General features: G+C 50.2%; 1 protein-coding gene across 1 annotated transcript in view; it reads left to right on the top strand.

Annotated features, from left to right (window-relative positions):
* PLXNA3 (plexin A3) overlaps positions 1-15,486 on the top strand; it is a 560,833-nt gene that overhangs the window by 312,259 nt on the left and 233,088 nt on the right. The gene's annotated exons all lie outside the window — the stretch shown is intronic.

The raw sequence follows: 15,486 nt of genomic DNA on the forward strand, positions 1-15,486 counted from the left end.
AGGATTGGTACCAAGGAGCATCTTTTTATAGCTGGAGTCAAAAGATAGTGGCCCTTGGATGGCTCCTTTACCTGTGGCTCTATCGGCACCTCACCCCCTGCCCTACTGCCCATGCCTGTGGCCTCCTGCCCTACTTCCGAAAAAGGACTGCTTCGGTTCCATGCTTCGAGCAGCTCCCATGGGCATTGCTGCCTGCCCTGGCACTCTTTCGAGAATGTTGTATTAGACAACAGGAGTAAAACCCATAAACCACGTTGAGATTTGGGTAGGTAAGTGAAAAAGAACAACAATATCTCAACTGGTATCATTAGACAGGACAGTTAGACATGTATGTAAAATACATTACATGAAAGGAAAAGGAGACTCTCGCTGGGTTTCTGAAATGTGCACATGGCATCATATAATTAAGCACAAATTTGAATAAGAAGAGGAACAGTTGTAACAGCACTGTAGGCAAGAAACAACCCGAATTGGACTTGGTGTTCAATTGTGTACGTGACACAAAGGGTGGCGGCGTAAGTGACACTGTGTAATCCGCGAAAAACGGCACAAGGTGCAAACGTGAACAAGTATATACAGTGAATATGGTGGTTCAAGACAATGATTTACAAGGTTTTTGGAAAATTGATAACAATTTCTGTTGAACCACAATCGTGTGCGGTGTGTCGGGTGAGCGAAGGGAGAAGCTGAAATAAAGAAATTACTTCCAGTAATTTCTTTATTTCAGCCTCCCGTACCGCCGATGTCTCCACGGACACGGTGGACACATCCACAATCGATTCTACACACAGGTTCCTGTGAACCCCGGAAGACCGGTACATTCTCCCACCGGCACACCATCTCTGCAGTGGACACGGACCGTGTCCATCCAGCACCGTCTAAATTTTCAACCCGGTCCTGAAGCTGGTCCTAAGTAATTGGATCGAAACGTCATCGACCTGTCAGCACAACTGATGGCGCACTCCTCTCGTGGTTCAACAGAAATTGTTATCAATTTTCCAAAAACCTTGTAAATCATTGTCTTGAACCACCATATTCACTGTGTATACTTGTTCACATTTGCACCTTGCGCCGTTTTTCGCGGATTACACATTGTCACTTGCGCCGCCACCCTTTGTGTCACGTACACAATCGAGCACCAAGTCCAATTTGGGTTGTTCACGCCATTTCTTGCCTACAGTGCTGTTACAACTGTACCTCTTCTTATTCAAATTTGTGCTTAATTATATGATGCCATTTGCACATTTCAAAATCCCACCGAGAGTCTCCTTTTCCTTTCGTGTAATGCATTTTACATACATGTCTAACTGTCCTGTCCAATGACACCAGTTGAGATATTGTTCTTTTTCACTCTTTCGAGAAAGCATGGGGCGAGTGGTGACCAAGGGGAGACAGCGGCATCAAGATTCTATTCCCGCCGGTGGGCGGGAATATTCATGTGCTTATGACTTTGATGAGGATACCCCTGGAAAAGAACTAGGATTACAGGAATGTAATTTATCCTTCCCGAGTTCATGTGGTCGCCCATCCTCCTCCTCAACTTCGCTTCTTCTCCCATCCTCCTTCCTGTGATCCGAGGGAGGGCGAGGGATAAGCCCTTCCTTCTGCTCCACTTACTTCCCATCACAAGCTGCCCCAGCCTCCTCGGGGTGGGCAGCGGCCTCCAGATGAGCAGTTGCTGGAATCTCTCTAATCCCCAAAGCTGCTAATGCGGTTAGTCGCTGGCTCTTTGATGTCTGCCCCTCGTGCTCTGTGCTGCCGCCACCTCTGAAAAGCCGTGTCCGAGGGACCGGAGGGGGCCTGGGGACCTCTGACGGGGACCGAGCAGCACCCATGTTCTTGTGGGCCACCTCTGGGCTCTGCCCCCTTGACTCAGTGTGCCAGCTTTGCTAGACTAAACCTTTTCCTTCACACTGCCCCCTCCACCCCCCACGCTTACCCCCAGCCACAGTCCTAAGGGCCTTACTGCTGTGTTGTGCTATGCTAAAGACCAGGATAACATCAAGGTACTCACACACCTGCAGCAGATGCAAGACACAGATAGGAAGAAGGTATTCAGACACCTACAGCAGATGCAAGACACTGATAGGATGAAGGTATTCAGACACCTGCAGCAGATGCAAGGCACGGATAAGATGAAGGTATTCAGACACCTGCAGCAGATGGAAGGCACGGATAGGATGAAGGTATTCAGACACCTGCAGCAGATGGAAGGCACGGATAGGATGAAGGTATAGAGACACCTACAGCAGATGCAAGACACAGAGAGGATGAAGGTATTCAGACACCTGCAGCAGATGGAAGGCACGGATAGGATGAAGGTATTCAGACACCTACAGCAGATGCAAGACACTGATAGGATGAAGGTATTCAGACACCTGCAGCAGATGCAAGGCACGGATAAGATGAAGGTATTCAGACACCTGCAGCAGATGGAAGGCACGGATAGGATGAAGGTATTCAGACACCTACAGCAGATGCAAGACACTGATAGGATGAAGGTATTCAGACACCTGCAGCAGATGCAAGGCACGGATAGGATGAAGGTATTCAGACACCTGCAGCAGATGGAAGGCACGGATAGGATGAAGGTATTCAGACACCTGCAGCAGATGCAAGACACGGATAGGATGAAGGTATTCAGACACCTGCAGCAGATGCAAGACACGGATAGGATGAAGGTATTCAGACACCTGCAGCAGATGCAAGTCACGGATAGGATGAAGGTATTCAGACACCTCCAGCAGATGGAAGGCACGGATAGGATGAAGGTATTCAGACACCTACAGCAGATGCAAGACACTGATAGGATGAAGGTATTCAGACACCTGCAGCAGATGCAAGGCACGGATAAGATGAAGGTATTCAGACACCTGCAGCAGATGGAAGGCACGGATAGGATGAAGGTATTCAGACACCTACAGCAGATGCAAGACACTGATAGGATGAAGGTATTCAGACACCTGCAGCAGATGGAAGGCACGGATAGGATGAAGGTATTCAGACACCTACAGCAGATGCAAGACACTGATAGGATGAAGGTATTCAGACACCTGCAGCAGATGCAAGGCACGGATAGGATGAAGGTATTCAGACACCTGCAGCAGATGGAAGGCACGGATAGGATGAAGGTATTCAGACACCTGCAGCAGATGCAAGACACTGATAGGATGAAGGTATTCAGACACCTCCAGCAGAGGCAAGACACAGATAGGATGAAGGTATTCAGACACCTCCAGCAGATGGAAGGCACGGATAGGATGAAGGTATTCAGACACCTCCAGCAGATGCAAGACACGGATAGGATGAAGGTATTCAGACACCTCCAGCAGATGGAAGGCACGGATAGGATGAAGGTATTCAGACACCTACAGCAGATGCAAGACACTGATAGGATGAAGGTATTCAGACACCTGCAGCAGATGGAAGGCACGGATAGGATGAAGGTATTCAGACACCTACAGCAGATGCAAGACACAGATAGGATGAAGGTATTCAGACACCTGCAGCAGATGGAAGGCACGGATAGGATGAAGGTATTTAGACACCTGCAGCAGATGCAAGGCACGGATAAGATGAAGGTATTCAGACACCTGCAGCAGATGGAAGGCACGGATAGGATGAAGGTATTCAGACACCTGCAGCAGATGCAAGACACAGATAGGATGAAGGTATTCAGACACCTGCAGCAGATGGAAGGCACGGATAGGATGAAGGTATTCAGACACCTGCAGCAGATGGAAGGCACGGATAGGATGAAGGTATTCAGACACCTACAGCAGATGCAAGGCACAGATAGGATGAAGGTATTCAGACACCTCCAGCAGAGGCAAGGCACGGATAGGATGAAGGTATTTAGACACCTACAGCAGATGCAAGACACTGATAGGATGAAGGTATTCAGACACCTGCAGCAGATGGAAGGCACGGATAGGATGAAGGTATTCAGACACCTGCAGCAGATGCAAGGCACGGATAAGATGAAGGTATTCAGACACCTGCAGCAGATGGAAGGCACGGATAGGATGAAGGTATTCAGACACCTGCAGCAGATGGAAGGCACGGATAGGATGAAGGTATTCAGACACCTGCAGCAGATGCAAGTCACGGATAGGATGAAGGTATTCAGACACCTGCAGCAGACGCAAGGCACAGATAGGATGAAGGTATTCAGACACCTGCAGCAGATGCAAGGCACGGATAGGATGAAGGTATTCAGACACCTGCAGCAGATGCAAGACACGGATAGGATGAAGGTATTCAGACACCTGCAGCAGATGCAAGTCACGGATAGGATGAAGGTATTCAGACACCTGCAGCAGATGCAAGACACGGATAGGATGAAGGTATTCAGACACCTGCAGCAGACGCAAGGCACAGATAGGATGAAGGTATTCAGACACCTGCAGCAGATGCAAGGCACGGATAGGATGAAGGTATTCAGACACCTGCAGCAGATGCAAGACACGGATAGGATGAAGGTATTCAGACACCTGCAGCAGATGCAAGTCACGGGTAGGATGAAGGTATTCAGACACCTGCAGCAGATGCAAGTCACGGATAGGATGAAGGTATTCAGACACCTGCAGCAGATGCAAGACACAGATAGGATGAAGGTATTCAGACACCTGCAGCAGATGCAAGACACGGATAGGATGAAGGTATTCAGACACCTGCAGCAGATGCAAGTCACGGATAGGATGAAGGTATTCAGACACCTGCAGCAGACGCAAGGCACAGATAGGATGAAGGTATTCAGACACCTCCAGCAGATGCAAGGCACAGATAGGATGAAGGTATTCAGACACCTGCAGCAGATGCAAGACACTGGTAGGATGAAGGTATTCAGACACCTGCAGCAGATGCAAGACACGGATAGGATGAAGGTATTCAGACACCTGCAGCAGACGCAAGGCACAGATAGGATGAAGGTATTCAGACACCTCCAGCAGATGCAAGGCACAGATAGGATGAAGGTATTCAGACACCTGCAGCAGATGCAAGACACAGATAGGATGAAGGTATTCAGACACCTGCAGCAGATGCAAGTCACGGATAGGATGAAGGTATTCAGACACCTGCAGCAGACGCAAGGCACAGATAGGATGAAGGTATTCAGACACCTCCAGCAGATGCAAGGCACAGATAGGATGAAGGTATTCAGACACCTGCAGCAGATGCAAGACACAGATAGGATGAAGGTATTCAGACACCTGCAGCAGATGCAAGACACGGAGAGGATGAAGGTATTCAGACACCTGCAGCAGATGCAAGTCACGGATAGGATGAAGGTATTCAGACACCTGCAGCAGACGCAAGGCACAGATAGGATGAAGGTATTCAGACACCTCCAGCAGATGCAAGGCACAGATAGGATGAAGGTATTCAGACACCTGCAGCAGATGCAAGACACAGATAGGATGAAGGTATTCAGACACCTGCAGCAGATGCAAGACACTGGTAGGATGAAGGTATTCAGACACCTGCAGCAGATGGAAGGCACGGATAGGATGAAGGTATTCAGACACCTACAGCAGATGCAAGACACTGATAGGATGAAGGTATTCAGACACCTGCAGCAGATGCAAGTCACGGATAGGATGAAGGTATTCAGACACCTGCAGCAGACGCAAGGCACGGATAGGATGAAGGTATTCAGACACCTGCAGCAGATGCAAGACACGGATAGGATGAAGGTATTCAGACACCTGCAGCAGATGCAAGACACGGATAGGATGAAGGTATTCAGACACCTCCAGCAGATGCAAGACACAGATAGGATGAAGGTATTCAGACACCTGCAGCAGATGCAAGACACGGATAGGATGAAGGTATTCAGACACCTCCAGCAGATGCAAGACACGGATAGGATGAAGGTATTCAGACACCTCCAGCAGATGCAAGACACTGGTAGGATGAAGGTATTCAGACACCTCCAGCAGAGGCAAGACACGGATAGGATGAAGGTATTCAGACACCTCCAGCAGACGCAAGACACTGGTAGGATGAAGGTATTCAGACACCTGCAGCAGATGCAAGACACAGATAGGATGAAGGTATTCAGACACCTCCAGCAGACGCAAGACACTGGTAGGATGAAGGTATTCAGACACCTGCAGCAGATGCAAGACACAGATAGGAAGAAGGTATTCAGACACCTCCAGCAGAGGCAAGACACGGATAGGATGAAGGTATTCAGACACCTGCAGCAGATGCAAGACACAGATAGGATGAAGGTATTCAGACACCTGCAGCAGATGCAAGACACAGATAGGATGAAGGTATTCAGACACCTGCAGCAGATGCAAGACATGGATAGGATGAAGGTATTCAGACACCTGCAGCAGATGCAAGACACGGATAGGATGAAGGTATTCAGACACCTGCAGCAGATGCAAGACACAGATAGGATGAAGGTATTCAGACACCTCCAGCAGACGCAAGACACAGATAGGAAGAAGGTATTCAGACACCTCCAGCAGAGGCAAGACACGGGTAGGATGAAGGTATTCAGACACCTCCAGCAGATGCAAGTCACGGGTAGGATGAAGGTATTCAGACACCTCCAGCAGATGCAAGACACTGGTAGGATGAAGGTATTCAGTCACCTCCAGCAGATGCAAGACACTGGTAGGATGAAGGTATTCAGCCACCTGCAGCAGAGGCAAGACACTGGTAGGATGAAGGTATTCAGACACCTGCAGCAGATGCAAGACACAGATAGGATGAAGGTATTCAGACACCTCCAGCAGATGCAAGGCACAGATAGGATGAAGGTATTCAGACACCTGCAGCAGATGCAAGACACGGATAGGATGAAGGTATTCAGACACCTCCAGCAGATGCAAGGCACAGATAGGATGAAGGTATTCAGACACCTCCAGCAGAGGCAAGGCACAGATAGGATGAAGGTATTCAGACACCTCCAGCAGAGGCAAGACACGGATAGGATGAAGGTATTCAGACACCTCCAGCAGATGCAAGACACGGATAGGATGAAGGTATTCAGACACCTCCAGCAGATGCAAGGCACAGATAGGATGAAGGTATTCAGACACCTGCAGCAGATGCAAGACACTGGTAGGATGAAGGTATTCAGACACCTGCAGCAGATGCAAGACACGGATAGGATGAAGGTATTCAGACACCTGCAGCAGATGCAAGACATGGATAGGATGAAGGTATTCAGACACCTGCAGCAGATGCAAGACATGGATAGGATGAAGGTATTCAGACACCTGCAGCAGATGCAAGACACAGATAGGATGAAGGTATTCAGACACCTCCAGCAGACGCAAGACACAGATAGGAAGAAGGTATTCAGACACCTCCAGCAGATGCAAGACACGGGTAGGATGAAGGTATTCAGACACCTGCAGCAGATGCAAGACACAGATAGGATGAAGGTATTCAGACACCTGCAGCAGATGCAAGACATGGATAGGATGAAGGTATTCAGACACCTCCAGCAGATGCAAGACACAGATAGGATGAAGGTATTCAGACACCTGCAGCAGATGCAAGACACAGATAGGATGAAGGTATTCAGACACCTGCAGCAGATGCAAGACATGGATAGGATGAAGGTATTCAGACACCTCCAGCAGATGGAAGGCACGGATAGGATGAAGGTATTCAGACACCTACAGCAGATGCAAGACACGGATAGGATGAAGGTATTCAGACACCTCCAGCAGAGGCAAGACACAGATAGGATGAAGGTATTCAGACACCTGCAGCAGATGCAAGACATGGATAGGATGAAGGTATTCAGACACCTGCAGCAGATGCAAGACACAGATAGGATGAAGGTATTCAGACACCTCCAGCAGATGCAAGTCACGGATAGGATGAAGGTATTCAGACACCTACAGCAGATGCAAGACACTGATAGGATGAAGGTATTCAGACACCTGCAGCAGATGCAAGGCACGGATAGGATGAAGGTATTCAGACACCTGCAGCAGATGGAAGGCACGGATAGGATGAAGGTATTCAGACACCTGCAGCAGATGCAAGACACTGATAGGATGAAGGTATTCAGACACCTCCAGCAGAGGCAAGACACAGATAGGATGAAGGTATTCAGACACCTGCAGCAGATGCAAGTCACGGATAGGATGAAGGTATTCAGACACCTGCAGCAGACGCAAGGCACAGATAGGATGAAGGTATTCAGACACCTCCAGCAGATGCAAGACACGGATAGGATGAAGGTATTCAGACACCTGCAGCAGATGCAAGACACAGATAGGAAGAAGGTATTCAGACACCTCCAGCAGAGGCAAGACACTGGTAGGATGAAGGTATTCAGTCACCTCCAGCAGATGCAAGACACTGGTAGGATGAAGGTATTCAGCCACCTGCAGCAGAGGCAAGACACTGGTAGGATGAAGGTATTCAGACACCTGCAGCAGATGCAAGACACAGATAGGATGAAGGTATTCAGACACCTCCAGCAGATGCAAGGCACAGATAGGATGAAGGTATTCAGACACCTGCAGCAGATGCAAGACACGGATAGGATGAAGGTATTCAGACACCTCCAGCAGATGCAAGGCACAGATAGGATGAAGGTATTCAGACACCTCCAGCAGATGCAAGGCACAGATAGGATGAAGGTATTCAGACACCTCCAGCAGAGGCAAGACACGGATAGGATGAAGGTATTCAGACACCTCCAGCAGATGCAAGACACGGATAGGATGAAGGTATTCAGACACCTCCAGCAGATGCAAGGCACAGATAGGATGAAGGTATTCAGACACCTGCAGCAGATGCAAGACACGGATAGGATGAAGGTATTCAGACACCTCCAGCAGATGCAAGGCACAGATAGGATGAAGGTATTCAGACACCTCCAGCAGAGGCAAGGCACGGATAGGATGAAGGTATTCAGACACCTGCAGCAGATGCAAGACACAGATAGGATGAAGGTATTCAGACACCTGCAGCAGATGCAAGACACTGGTAGGATGAAGGTATTCAGACACCTGCAGCAGATGCAAGACACGGATAGGATGAAGGTATTCAGACACCTCCAGCAGATGCAAGGCACAGATAGGATGAAGGTATTCAGACACCTGCAGCAGATGCAAGACACGGATAGGATGAAGGTATTCAGACACCTCCAGCAGATGCAAGGCACAGATAGGATGAAGGTATTCAGACACCTCCAGCAGAGGCAAGGCACGGATAGGATGAAGGTATTCAGACACCTGCAGCAGATGCAAGACACAGATAGGATGAAGGTATTCAGACACCTGCAGCAGACGCAAGACACTGGTAGGATGAAGGTATTCAGACACCTGCAGCAGATGCAAGACACGGATAGGATGAAGGTATTCAGACACCTCCAGCAGATGCAAGGCACGGATAGGATGAAGGTATTCAGACACCTGCAGCAGATGCAAGACACTGGTAGGATGAAGGCATTCAGACACCTCCAGCAGATGCAAGACACAGAGAGGATGAAGGTATTCAGACACCTGCAGCAGATGCAAGACATGGATAGGATGAAGGTATTCAGACACCTGCAGCAGATGCAAGACACGGATAGGATGAAGGTATTCAGACACCTCCAGCAGATGCAAGACACAGAGAGGATGAAGGTATTCAGACACCTGCAGCAGATGCAAGACACTGGTAGGATGAAGGCATTCAGACACCTGCAGCAGATGCAAGACACTGGTAGGATGAAGGTATTCAGACACCTGCAGCAGATGCAAGACACGGATAGGATGAAGGTATTCAGACACCTCCAGCAGATGCAAGACACAGAGAGGATGAAGGTATTCAGACACCTCCAGCAGATGCAAGACACAGAGAGGATGAAGGTATTCAGACACCTCCAGCAGATGCAAGACACGGATAGGATGAAGGTATTCAGACACCTGCAGCAGATGCAAGACACAGATAGGATGAAGGTATTCAGACACCTCCAGCAGATGCAAGACACGGATAGGATGAAGGTATTCAGACACCTGCAGCAGATGCAAGACACAGATAGGATGAAGGTATTCAGACACCTCCAGCAGATGCAAGACACGGATAGGATGAAGGTATTCAGTCACCTCCAGCAGATGCAAGACACTGGTAGGATGAAGGTATTCAGACACCTGCAGCAGATGCAAGACACGGATAGGATGAAGGTATTCAGACACCTCCAGCAGATGCAAGGCACAGATAGGATGAAGGTATTCAGACACCTGCAGCAGATGCAAGACACAGATAGGATGAAGGTATTCAGACACCTCCAGCAGATGCAAGACACGGATAGGATGAAGGTATTCAGACACCTGCAGCAGATGCAAGACACAGATAGGATGAAGGTATTCAGACACCTCCAGCAGATGCAAGACACGGATAGGATGAAGGTATTCAGTCACCTCCAGCAGATGCAAGACACTGGTAGGATGAAGGTATTCAGACACCTGCAGCAGATGCAAGACACAGATAGGATGAAGGTATTCAGACACCTGCAGCAGATGCAAGACACTGGTAGGATGAAGGTATTCAGACACCTGCAGCAGATGCAAGACACGGATAGGATGAAGGTATTCAGACACCTCCAGCAGATGCAAGGCACAGATAGGATGAAGGTATTCAGACACCTGCAGCAGATGCAAGACACAGATAGGATGAAGGTATTCAGACACCTGCAGCAGATGCAAGACACTGGTAGGATGAAGGCATTCAGACACCTGCAGCAGATGCAAGACACTGGTAGGATGAAGGTATTCAGACACCTCCAGCAGATGCAAGGCACAGATAGGATGAAGGTATTCAGACACCTCCAGCAGAGGCAAGGCACGGATAGGATGAAGGTATTCAGACACCTCCAGCAGATGCAAGGCACAGATAGGATGAAGGTATTCAGACACCTGCAGCAGATGCAAGACACAGATAGGATGAAGGTATTCAGACACCTGCAGCAGATGCAAGACACGGATAGGATGAAGGTATTCAGACACCTGCAGCAGATGCAAGACACAGATAGGATGAAGGTATTCAGACACCTGCAGCAGATGCAAGACACAGATAGGATGAAGGTATTCAGACACCTGCAGCAGATGCAAGACATTGGTAGGATGAAGGCATTCAGACACCTGCAGCAGATGCAAGACACGGATAGGATGAAGGTATTCAGACACCTCCAGCAGATGCAAGACACAGAGAGGATGAAGGTATTCAGACACCTGCAGCAGATGCAAGACACTGGTAGGATGAAGGCATTCAGACACCTCCAGCAGATGCAAGACACAGAGAGGATGAAGGTATTCAGACACCTGCAGCAGATGCAAGACATGGATAGGATGAAGGTATTCAGACACCTGCAGCAGATGCAAGACACGGATAGGATGAAGGTATTCAGACACCTCCAGCAGATGCAAGACACAGAGAGGATGAAGGTATTCAGACACCTGCAGCAGATGCAAGACACTGGTAGGATGAAGGCATTCAGACACCTGCAGCAGATGCAAGACACTGGTAGGATGAAGGTATTCAGACACCTGCAGCAGATGCAAGACACGGATAGGATGAAGGTATTCAGACACCTCCAGCAGATGCAAGACACAGAGAGGATGAAGGTATTCAGACACCTCCAGCAGATGCAAGACACAGAGAGGATGAAGGTATTCAGACACCTCCAGCAGATGCAAGACACGGATAGGATGAAGGTATTCAGACACCTGCAGCAGATGCAAGACACAGATAGGATGAAGGTATTCAGACACCTCCAGCAGATGCAAGACACGGATAGGATGAAGGTATTCAGACACCTGCAGCAGATGCAAGACACAGATAGGATGAAGGTATTCAGACACCTCCAGCAGATGCAAGACACGGATAGGATGAAGGTATTCAGTCACCTCCAGCAGATGCAAGACACTGGTAGGATGAAGGTATTCAGACACCTGCAGCAGATGCAAGACACGGATAGGATGAAGGTATTCAGACACCTCCAGCAGATGCAAGGCACAGATAGGATGAAGGTATTCAGACACCTGCAGCAGATGCAAGACACAGATAGGATGAAGGTATTCAGACACCTCCAGCAGATGCAAGACACGGATAGGATGAAGGTATTCAGACACCTGCAGCAGATGCAAGACACAGATAGGATGAAGGTATTCAGACACCTCCAGCAGATGCAAGACACGGATAGGATGAAGGTATTCAGTCACCTCCAGCAGATGCAAGACACTGGTAGGATGAAGGTATTCAGACACCTGCAGCAGATGCAAGACACAGATAGGATGAAGGTATTCAGACACCTCCAGCAGAGGCAAGGCACGGATAGGATGAAGGTATTCAGACACCTCCAGCAGATGCAAGACACTGGTAGGATGAAGGTATTCAGACACCTCCAGCAGATGCAAGACACTGATAGGATGATGGTATTCAGACACCTCCAGCAGATGCAAGACACTGGTAGGATGAAGGTATTCAGACACCTGCAGCAGATGCAAGACACAGATAGGATGAAGGTATTCAGACACCTCCAGCAGATGCAAGACACTGATAGGATGATGGTATTCAGACACCTCCAGCAGATGCAAGACACTGGTAGGATGAAGGTATTCAGACACCTGCAGCAGATGCAAGACACGGATAGGATGAAGGTATTCAGACACCTGCAGCAGATGCAAGTCACGGATAGGATGAAGGTATTCAGACACCTGCAGCAGATGCAAGTCACGGATAGGATGAAGGTATTCAGACACCTGCAGCAGATGCAAGACACAGATAGGATGAAGGTATTCAGACACCTCCAGCAGAGGCAAGGCACGGATAGGATGAAGGTATTCAGACACCTCCAGCAGATGCAAGACACTGGTAGGATGAAGGTATTCAGACACCTCCAGCAGATGCAAGACACTGATAGGATGATGGTATTCAGACACCTCCAGCAGATGCAAGACACTGGTAGGATGAAGGTATTCAGACACCTCCAGCAGAGGCAAGGCACGGATAGGATGAAGGTATTCAGACACCTGCAGCAGATGCAAGACACAGATAGGATGAAGGTATTCAGACACCTCCAGCAGATGCAAGACACGGATAGGATGAAGGTATTCAGACACCTGCAGCAGATGCAAGGCACAGATAGGATGAAGGTATTCAGACACCTCCAGCAGATGCAAGACACGGATAGGATGAAGGTATTCAGACACCTGCAGCAGATGCAAGACACGGATAGGATGAAGGCATTCAAACACCTGCAGCAGATGCAAGACACTGGTAGGATGAAGGTATTCAGACACCTGCAGCAGATGCAAGACACAGATAGGATGAAGGTATTCAGACACCTCCAGCAGATGCAAGACACGGATAGGATGAAGGTATTGCCAGCCGCTGGTAGGGTTCTCCCCCGCCCCTCCAGCACCCGGCAGCCTTGCTCCCTCCGCCCTGGGCGTCTGTCACCTGCACAGCGCCTCTCCTGGTCGCCCTATGCCAGTGGCCCTCAGAGGAAGGAAGCCACCTTCACGCACAGTTCTATCACATCAAAGGCAGGGCCGTTCTCGTTGGGACACGGACTTGTGGCCCGTGAGGTTTATTCAGAATCTCCCTGCAGGTGGGTACCGTGGGCTCGGGCCTGAGCACCTCTCTTCTGCCAGCCCTCCAGCGGGCAGCACCCATGGGCTCCGCGTGTGCCGCCCAATAATGGATTGAGAGGCCCCACCCTACACATGGGTGGCACTGGTCTAGGGTCTGTCTGCACCCTTGGGCACGGCACCTCTGCCAACAGCAGACCCACCCGCCTGACCCCTCCCCGGCCCTCCCCGCAGGATGCAGATGGGGCCCACACAATGGCCCCCCGAGCCTGGGAGCGCTCTGCACAATGCAAGGGCGGACAAAGCTCCGGAAATGGCGGCCCGAGCCCCTCGAGGAGTGCCAGGCCAGGGGTGGAGGGTCACGCTGCGGGTACCACGTCACGAGGAGACAAACCAGGCCGGGGAGGAGGCGAGAAGAGAAGCAGGGGCTCCGTCTTACCCCAGAGCCATGAATGAGTGCCGTGTATGCTGCGGGAGAGGCGCAGATCACACGGGGCGTCTGCGCACCTGCGCGCTCCTGCCAGCCAATCCCAGGCCTCTGCCTCAGTGCAGCATCCTTCCCTCTCATCCGTTACCACGGCAACGGGAGGCGGCTACCTGCCGGGGGCTCGGCGGCCCCGGCTTCCTGTGTGGAGGATGCGCTGGCTTCGGGGGGGCTCCTCCCCCCGGCCTGATTAGTTGGTGGTTGAGAGAAATTATCAGTTTTACTATAACTTGTCAATTTGTTGACACTGGAACCTTTGGGTATTTCTTTTTTTTGTTGTGTTGTATAAAAATACAGTCTATTTTGATGAATTGTTGGCAAGTGTACTACACAGTGAGGTTGCACAACCACACCGAATAACACACCCCATTTCCTCACACTGTCGCGGCATCCAGTAGGAATCCTAGCCTAGTATCTGTCGCTGCACCTGCCTGGCTTCCATGAGGAGTGTCCTGGATCTGCAGGTGACCCCACCCTTGTACCCATCCTTGCACTCACAAGCGCTGCCGACTTCATACCTGTCCCTTCAGCCACGCGTGATGCTAGCCTCATACCTGTCCCTTCAGCCACACGTGATGCTAGCCTCATACCTGTCCCTTCAGCCACACGTGATGCTAGCCTCACACCTGTCCCTTCAGCCACACGTGATGCTAGCCTCATACCTGTCCCTTCAGCCACACGTGATGCTAGCCTCATACCTGTCCCTTCAGCCACACGTGATGCTAGCCTCATACCTGTCCCTTCAGCCACACGTGATGCTAGCCTCACACCTGTCCCTTCAGCCACATGTGATGCTAGCCTCACACCTGTCCCTTCAGCCACACGTGATGCTAGCCTCATACCTGTCCCTTCAGCCACACGTGATGCTAGCCTCATACCTGTCCCTTCAGCCACACGTGATGCTAGCCTCATACCTGTCCCTTCAGCCACACGTGATGCTAGCCTCATACCTGTCCCTTCAGCCACGCGCGGTGCTAGCCTCATACCTGTCCCTTCAGCCACGCGCGGTGCTAGCCTCATACCTGTCCCTTCAGCCACACGTGATGCTAGCCTCATACCTGTCCCTTCAGCCACACGTGATGCTAGCCTCATACCTGTCCCTTCAGCCACACGTGATGCTAGCCTCATACCTGTCCCTTCAGCCACACGTGATGCTAGCCTCATACCTGTCCCTTCAGCCACACGTGATGCTAGCCTCATACCTGTCCCTGTATCCGGAAGGGATCCCAGCCTAAAGCCTGCCCCAACACCCCCAAGGGGTGCTTCAATCTAGTGTTTCCTGGATCTACAGCGGCCGACACTTGTAACTCTCCTGGCATTCCCGCCTGCTTCTCGCTTCGTGGCCCCTCTTGGCACACAACGGTTCAAGCAGTGCTTAATTTTTGCCGGTGCTGTCCGGTGCTCAGCACCAGACTTTAATTGCCAGCACCTTGGTTTATGACT

This window comes from Lissotriton helveticus, chromosome 10, assembly GCF_964261635.1.
Source record: "Lissotriton helveticus chromosome 10, aLisHel1.1, whole genome shotgun sequence".
In the NCBI taxonomy this organism is placed as follows: domain Eukaryota; kingdom Metazoa; phylum Chordata; class Amphibia; order Caudata; family Salamandridae; genus Lissotriton; species Lissotriton helveticus.